Source organism: Hemiscyllium ocellatum, chromosome X (genome assembly GCF_020745735.1).
Source record: "Hemiscyllium ocellatum isolate sHemOce1 chromosome X, sHemOce1.pat.X.cur, whole genome shotgun sequence".
NCBI lineage: Eukaryota > Metazoa > Chordata > Chondrichthyes > Orectolobiformes > Hemiscylliidae > Hemiscyllium > Hemiscyllium ocellatum.
In genome coordinates this window covers 15,599,291-15,608,017 of record NC_083453.1, presented here as the reverse complement: position 1 = coordinate 15,608,017, position 8,727 = coordinate 15,599,291, and the positions used below count along the sequence as shown (strand labels likewise).

The 8,727-nt window shown below is 40.2% G+C and overlaps 1 long non-coding RNA gene across 1 annotated transcript; it reads left to right on the top strand.

Annotated features, from left to right (window-relative positions):
- Positions 1 to 4,721: 4,721 nt before the first annotated feature.
- On the top strand, positions 4,722 to 7,120 carry LOC132805732 (uncharacterized). The gene is made up of 2 exons (XR_009640950.1): positions 4,722 to 4,829; positions 6,957 to 7,120. It is a non-coding gene; the product is annotated as an uncharacterized LOC132805732 (long non-coding RNA).
- The last annotated feature ends 1,607 nt before the right edge of the window (positions 7,121 to 8,727 follow it).

Genomic DNA, 8,727 nt, shown 5'->3' with positions numbered 1-8,727 from the left:
GACCTAGAGTTTGCTTCACTTCTGCAGAAGTGATTTGAGGCTTTACACCTAATGAAGTAATGTTGCAGTGAGCTTGGAATGTAGCTTCAATCTTGTCTCTCTCTCTCCTTTTCTTTCTTTCTTTCTTTTTCTTTTCTTTTTCTTTTAATATCATTCCATTGAGGAGGATTCACATTTTTGAGATGTATCTGCAATTGTGTAGACCAAGAATAGTCCATCACTACATAATATCTGAAAGATGCCTCTTGTCTTGAGTATTGCATTGGGCATCTTCCTCCATTTATGCTTTGGAAATCTTAAGATTTCAGCATACAGCCTGTATGGAGGAAGACTAGAATAAAGCAGTTTAAAATACCTGTCAAAATAAACTCCATAACAATGTTTGTTTGCTCTTTAAAAATAGCAACCAGAGAATCATTGTCCTTGTTAAACTAGATGGGTTGAAGATAGAGCTTAGGTAAAGTTCATGTCTTGCTGTTCTTAGTGACTACAGATCATGCTTGCATTAATGTTCCCATACTCCTTGTCCACATGCACACCATTTGTAGTGGCTTACAAATTATAACTGCCTTTTTTTTGGTTGGTTTGTTTTGCTTTTGTAATAAAGACTCCTGGAAAGAAATATTTAAATCACTTTCAATCTTCCCACTTGCATTTGTCTGACAATACGATGTTGTGGGATTATAGAGTCATAGTCATAAGAGTAATACAGCATGGAAACAGGCCCTTCAGCCCAAACTGGTCCATGGTGCCCACTCAGCTAGTTCAAATTGTCTGTCTGCATTTGGTCCCTATCCCTCAACCCTTCCTATCCAAATGTGTTTTTAAATGTTGCCACTGTACCTGCCTCAACCACTTTTTCTCTGGCACCCCACTCCATATACACACCATTCTGAAGATGGTGCCCTGCAGATCCTCCCTAAATCTTTCCCCCCCCCACCCCCCACTTATTTTTTCCCCACCCACTCCTGTGCCTTCAAGCTTTCAATTCCTTATCCGTGCAAAAAACAAATATCTGCATTCATCCTGTCAATGCCCTTTGTGATTTTTATACATGTCAATATGGCCAGGATATCTTATTCCATTGAATAAGATATCCTGGCCAACCTTTCCCTGTAACTCTGACCTACTAGTCCTGGCAGCATTCTTTTTAAATTTTCTTTGCACTTTTGTTTCTAGTTTAATATACCTTTCCTATAACAGGGTGAACAAAACTGTACACAATGCTCCAAGTGCATCCCCCCAACTACTTTGGTAACTGTAACATAACATCCCAACTCCTATATTCAGTACCTCGACCAATGAAGGCCCGTATGCTAAATGCCTTTTTACCACCCTGTCTACTTGTGACACTGCTTTCAACCAACAATATACTTTGTACTACTAGGTCCCTCTGTTCCACAACACTCCTGACCTTGCCACTTACTGTATTAGTCCTACCTCGGTTTGACTTTCCAAAGTGCATCACCTCTCTCCTGTATATTGAATTCCATTTGCAAATCCTCAACCTGTTCAGTGCAAATCATCCTAGCTGAAATAGACATGTGACTGCAATGCAAAAATCCTTTGGCTCCCTTCCCCTGCTCCTCTGACTACAAAGTGTCTACTTTAGATTAAGCAGGGAGCTGCTTGCTCCAACTTTTTTTTTCAAACCCTATTCAAGTTCTGTTACTCTTTTTTCAGAAATAAATGGAATTGGAGTAAATGAAAATTTGCATTAAATCTGCTTGTGATGCACATTTAGATTTTTAGCTGTAAATGTATCCTGTTCATGACCTTCACTCCTGAGTAATGTGCACAAATACTGACTTTGGTAAAGGTGGGAAAGCCCTTGTGCAAATGAATACATTCAGACTTTACTGGATCATGAATGTCTGTCTGTCTGTCTCTCTTGCTGTTGTAATTAAAGTTTGCAGGGTATCGAAATAGCATGTGAAGGTTCACACACCAAGTACATCTCAGAAGCTCTGTCTCCACTGCTGTTTCAGCTGGTTAAAGTAATGAGGAACAGCACTATCAGGCTCTGGTTCATTGTCCAGTCAACTTGGTAGACCTCTGCTCGAGCAGTAATATGGAGACTGCCTGTTAAGCCTTTATGGCACGAGAAGTAAATATACATTTCCATAATCTGTATTCCCTGCATGCACCATGTCAGGGAAGAGCCCCATGAAATGTTTGGTAAACTTTGTACTCTTGCCTGCTTGCAACTTTTAATACTTTTTGAGCCTTTGTGAATACAAATTAACTCATTGTGATAATGATCTGTCATCTTCTGTTTTGAAATGCACAATCTAAGTATACTTGAAACATAATTGTCAATGTACAAGTGTCTGTGTTGGAAAATGTCTGCAAATAGTTCATGTTTTCATCCTCCCAAGATGGCTAGTCACCTCACTGAGCTATTAGCATTTATCACTGCTTTTCAGGTGGATTTAATCATTTTCCTTTTGAGTCTAGAAGAGACTTTCCATGGTGCTAACATCTGACTTTCTTCAACACGTTGCATTTTGCACTTTGTGTTTAAGTTGCTTAGAAGTGGAGTTTGATCAGAATAAAGCACCATCTTTTTAAGGACATTTCATCTAGGATCTTGGAAAACATCTTTGCCCTACAGTGTGAAAGCAAGCATGCCATTTGGCCCATCGAGTCTATGCCCACTCTGAGCATCCCAATCAGACCCACATCTCTGCATTTCTTCCCATGAAGAATCTACCTAGTCTGCATATCTTTGGACTATGGCCGGAAACTGGAGCATCTGGAGGAAACCCATGCAGACTGAATGTGTAAGCTCCACACAGACTCCAGAGGGCAGAATTGAACCCAGGTAGCTGGTGCTGAGAGACAGCTGTGCTAACCACTGAGCTGCTATGCTGCCTCCATCTTGGGATTTTCAAATGCCATTCTTTCCTTCGTGTGTTGGGTCCAGGAGAATCCTCTAAACTGATTTGATTTTAAATGAAGGAGTTGAATGGTGTGCAGCCATAAACTTGTCACAGCCACGCTTCCATTACAATTTGGCCTTTTCTCTCCAGCTTGTGTCCCTCCTTCACTTTTTTGGATTGACTCCCTTTCTCCCCAGTAACCTGTAGCTTTGACTTCAAGCTCCCACCTTGCTCATCTTAAATGCTTCGTTCACCACTTACTGAGCTTTTGATCTACTATATAATCACTTTGCCCGTGCCTGTCTGTGCATTTTCCATGTCTGTGTATCCAGCACAATTAGTTTAACTGTTCATTTCCACATGTAGATGGACTATTTTTAAGCTGGGACAAAAGCAGAATAGCTATCTACTCTTGTACTCCTGAGCTCTTGCTGTCAGACCAACTTGTTACTCTTCACCCTTTTTCTTCAGACTCCATCTGCTGACCAGTTGCCTTTCCTTCTATTCGATAAATAGCTTGTTCAGTCTTTTTTTTTCTCTGACCAATTTTCAAAACAACCATCACCTTCCTTTCCTTCCTGCGCTGCTTCCCATCTACCATCTTCTCTCCAAATCTCTTGACTTTTTTCTATTCTTGAACTTCTAACTTGTCCAAATCTTTCTTGGTCTTCAAACTTTCAAGAATGAAGATCAATCTAGTTAAGAACTCGTAGGTAACGTTTTGTTTCTTTTTTTAAAAACTCAGTCAATCTGCCATGTTCCATTCAGTGAAACTCATTCACAATTATTACCCATATCTTAACTTGTTCTTTGCTGGCTTATGTTGGTGCTTTAGTCTGATTTCAGCCTTAAAACAGTAGCCATGAAACAACAGCTTGAATACTAGAACTGTGTACTCTTTCTTTCATCTTCCAGCCTCTTGCACATTCTCCTTCCTCCTTGCACCTTAATGTTTTTGATCATATTGTAGGCTAAATATTATTTGGATTACCCCATCTGTTTGTGAAGCCCTTTTTGTTCTATTTTCCTTCACTATGCAATGGTATTGGCAAACTACTACTGTAAAAGAGGGGTTAGAGGTTTTCTGATTTTGCTTGCAACTTGTGTTAGACTGCTTTGCAGTAACTATTGACTGATTAGTTTATTCATCTAATAAAAAGTCAAAGTCTGAAATGAGTTTCATGTGTTTGTATAAAGTGCATGTTTCACCAAATACATCATGCAGATTTATTGAAACGCTTCCCACTTCGCTTTAGAGATTGAGCAGCCTCCTCTAAACCAAGCCCTAATATGCAGCTGGAGTGCATTCGGGCCACAATGCAATAATTTTCAAATGTTCAGCAAAGCAGCATGCTGATGGCAAATAAAAGCGCAAAGCCCGTGTTCTTGGCAAAAGGGAGCAAGTTTTTAAGTGTTTTTAAAATATCCAGCATGTTTTAATAGTGGCTTTTTTTTTGAAAACCTAAAATTGCATTAGTTACAGCATTGTTGACTCTTGAGTCACCTTCTCTATATGCTTTTGTGTTTTTTTTGTATTTTTGACCAGTTCTAGCAAGTAGACTTCTGGATAATTCACTTGAGTGCCAGAATTTGCAGGGAATTGTAAGTGCTTTTTGTCTTCACAACAAAGCTTCAACTTGCATTTCCTTTTTTTTAAAAAAAAACTGTTTTGTGTGAAGTAACTTGTAGATTTTTACATGTGCCAGAGTGACCAATTACTTGTGCAGTTTGGTATACAAATCAGTATTGTGGAACCAAAGATGATGATTCCTGGATCTAAAATTTTTAAATTGATTGTGAATCAACATAGTTCCGAATATCCTCATATCTCTTCAAAGGTTAATGTATCACTATGGCAGGACCTGCAAGAATTTGCATATCTCTCAATGCGTTGGCGGTACCAGATGGTTGCAGACTCTCAGCTGTAGAAACTGAAGGTGGTAGCTGGTAAGTGTGTACTTCTGGTTTATTAACTTATTGTGCCTCATGGAATTTTGTGCAAAGTTTATCTTCAGAACAATCCACTCCCTGAAGAGTTGTGAATTGCTGAAATCCAGAAGCAGTCCCAGGACAAACTTGTCAAGTTACTGGAGGGATTCATGCTTTGGCTGTTGATGTACCTAGCTGGAGGTGGGTGTACAAAATGGTTTTTGCCCCTGCTCAAACATTTTAACTGAGTTAAAACATAGCTGTTTCTATCTTGACACTTTTTTTATTGTTCATTGGTTCCTTATCCTTTTTCACCACCATTATGGTTTGGGTTAATCAGCTTTCTCCCTACCTTCAGCCAAGGCCATGGTCTTTCACATCCGCTTTAGTCACTGACTTGATCTTTCACCTGGAATTGAAATATGGAATCATAGAATCCCTACAGTGTAGATAGAGGCCATTCAGCCCATTTTGAGTTTACACCCACACTCGGAGCATCCCACCTAGATCCTGTCTCCTCACTATCCAAGGCCCTAGACATACCTTCTAAGTGAGTCTGTGTAATTTACCTGCACTTCGCACCATCTAATCTACTGTATTTTCTGCTCCATGTGACCTAAGTGCAGTTTAGGTGACCACTTTACAGAAGGCCTACATTCTGTCTGTAATCACTTGACCCTGAACTTCTGATTGCTTGGTATTTCAACATCGCACTCTCTCTCAGGCTTGCTAGAGTGCTTTTAGCTAAGTTCAGTGCCAACTGGAAGAACCACTCATTTTCCACTTGGGAACCCTGCAACTTCTTGAACTCTGTATAAAGTTCAATAATTTTAGAACTTAAGCATCTTTTCCCATGTCTTTGCCCCAGTCCACACTCTCCAGACCTTGCCATTACATGGATTGCTACCACAAGCAACCTGTTATCAGCCACTAACATATCAGTCCCCATTAGCAGCTACTTATTCTCTCAGGCTTACAGTTACCCATTCCTTTTATCTGCCCAACACTTTTTTTTTCCCCATCTCCACCTATTATTTACTCCTTTTCTCCCTCCCCACTCCAGCGTACATACCAATCTTTTTTTCCTAGCTACAACTACTTCTGAAGGGTCACTAGACCTGAAATGTTAACTCTACTATCTCAACAGATGTTGCTGGACCTGGAGTTTTATTTCCAGCAGTTTGATTTCCACAGTTCTTTGGGTTTTTTGCCTGGTTACTGGAAAAGTTTTGAATTGTCACCAATAGAAAATTTGTGGGTTACCATTTTAGCTTGTCTGTCTGTCTCTAGTCTGGTTTTAGTTTTCCTGTGTAATGAATCATGCAATCATACTAGACAGCAGAGACCCTTCAGCCAATCCAGTCTGTATTAACAAAACTACTCTATATCTACTTCCAATTTCCAGCACTTGGCCCATACTCTTGAATGTTATGACATTTTAAGTGCTCATCCATGTCCTAATAGTTGCAAGGCTTCCTGGCTCCACTACCTTTCCAGGCAGTTCAATCTGGATTCCCACTGGGTGAAGTTTTTTTCCTTGTCCTATCTACACAATCTCCTGCTTTTTTCACCTTTAAATCATATCTGTTTGCGATTGATCCTTCAACTAAGGTTTCAAGAAGTATTGATTCCAGGTTATAATACCTGTGGGACGGTATTGCTCCAAATGTATCTGGATAACATGCAATTGTAATAAATTGCCATTTAAAACTATTGGTCATTGTTTTTGAATTTGGCAATGCACTTTGACCCTGAAGTTGTGGGCCTGGATATCCTATTCCAGTGTGCTGTTTGCTTTTCCCTGTGCAATTCATCCAGGGAGAGTGACACAATTGCAATGATTTGGTATACTGTATTTTAAGTCATTGCACTCCTTTTTAAAATTTTATTTGAAGAGGCTGAATTTACACTTTTGAGAAACCAATTTTTAGCTGTATACGTGTGTGCAAATGATCACTTTTTTTTCTAGTTTTAAAGCACTGCCAAATCGTGCTGATTGTCTATTTTGTTTTTGAGTGAGTTTGGGGCAGGGTGAAGCACTTCTACAGCTGGGTATGATTTAATTGCAGATCGATAATTGATTTGTGTGCTCTGAAAAATCTAACCTATGACTTGAGATCTAAAAGCTCATCTGTCTATTTTCAGACTGCAGTCATTTGTCTCCACTTGTCAGAAGTGGACATAATTGCTGCTTAGAAAGTCACCAACATTTTGAAAGCTGATCCAAGTTGGAATTCTTTCTGAAGTGCTACAGTTGAAAGATTTTGTGGGTTTGTGTTTTGTAATAAATGTTGCTGTTTTGAAGATAATTCTGATTTCTGTTGGTTTATTATTTTATCTGTATAGTTTTTGCACACTGCATCATTGTGATATGTTCATTGACCATGAATATTTGATAACCATCCCTCTTCTCTCCAAATTCATTACTATGACAGTCAGCCAAAAATCATGATACTCAACTGGAGGTAATGTCTTTCTGAACAAGAATTGTAATGTCGAATTATACTTCGTAGCTTGCTGTACTGTTTTAAATTGAGTGGGTTATTTCAATCTTTCTTTGACTGACTGTCCCTAGTTGAAGGTGGTGAGCTGCCATCTTGAACCACCGTAGTCCATATGCTGTAGGTAGACTCAGTGCTGTGAGGGAGGGAATTCCAGGATTTTGAGCCAGTGACACTGAAGGAATGGCTGCTATATTTCCAAGTCAGGACAGTGAGTGGCTTAGAGGGGAACTTGCATGTGGTAGTGTTCCCATGTATCTGCTGCCCTTGTTCTTCATGTTTGTGCCTTGTGAATGGTGGTGGACAAATTTTAAACCTGTTTGTTGAGCTGGTAGGTTTGTTGGCAGATATGTTGTGCCCTTGCCAAGTGGCATCAGTGCTGTTATGCCTCCTGAAGTGCTGTATTCCCCCTCTTTTTTTTTTTTGAATTTGTGATTCTATTTTGAGCTATTTCCAGCTGGTGCTGGTTCCAGTCTTCCTTTGACCTGGACCCAATATACAAACTACTGCAATGTTTGTTAATGGAGTCAGGGTGCATACCATGCTTCCAGGAATTGTCCTGCTGTTCTCGCCTGATCCAGTATAGTTATGTTGCCTGTGTAGGGATACCAAGGAGAGTCTTATACGAGACAGGCTTTTTTTAAAAAAAAAAGCAAGAGAATTCCTCCAATTTCATTAACAAACCTGTGACCTGAACCCAACATACAAACCACTGCAATAGCAAACTGGAGCCAGCACCCCTCAAACTCCAAGGTGATTGTGCAGCAGTGCTTCACAGGAGGCAGCACAGCACTGGTGCCATATAGAAAGGGGACAAAATGTCTGCCCACGGACCAACAATAAATCCAATGCGCTTCCAAGCTATAGATCTTTACAAACTTGAAACAAATTAAACCATTCACAACTGGATGTGGTAGGACTGCAGCGATTAGACCTGATCCATTAGATGAGGGATCATTAGCTTTGTCTATCACTTGGGGCTCATGCATCTTAGCATGCAAGTAGTCCTGTTTTAGTACCTTCAGGTTGACATCTCCATTTTAGGTATGCCTTGTGCCACCGCTCATGGCTTGTTGGTTGACCTATGGCTTGATGTCATTGGTTGAGTGGGAAATATGCCAGGCCAAGAGGTTGCAGATGGTGTTGGAATACTAATCTGCTGTTGATGGTCCACAGTGCCTCATTGCTGTGCTTTCCCAGCAGCACACTCTTTGACTCTGATCTCCAGCATCTGCAGTCCTCACTTTCTCCTCCTAGATGGTCAGTCTTTGGGTGAGACGTCAAATAGATCTAGCAACATTTTAGCATGGTGATAATACCACAACACTAGATGGTATTTGCCATGTAAAGGCAGGTCTTTGTCTCCACTGGCTATAAAGTGGTCTCTGTCCAATACAATCATGGACACGTGCATC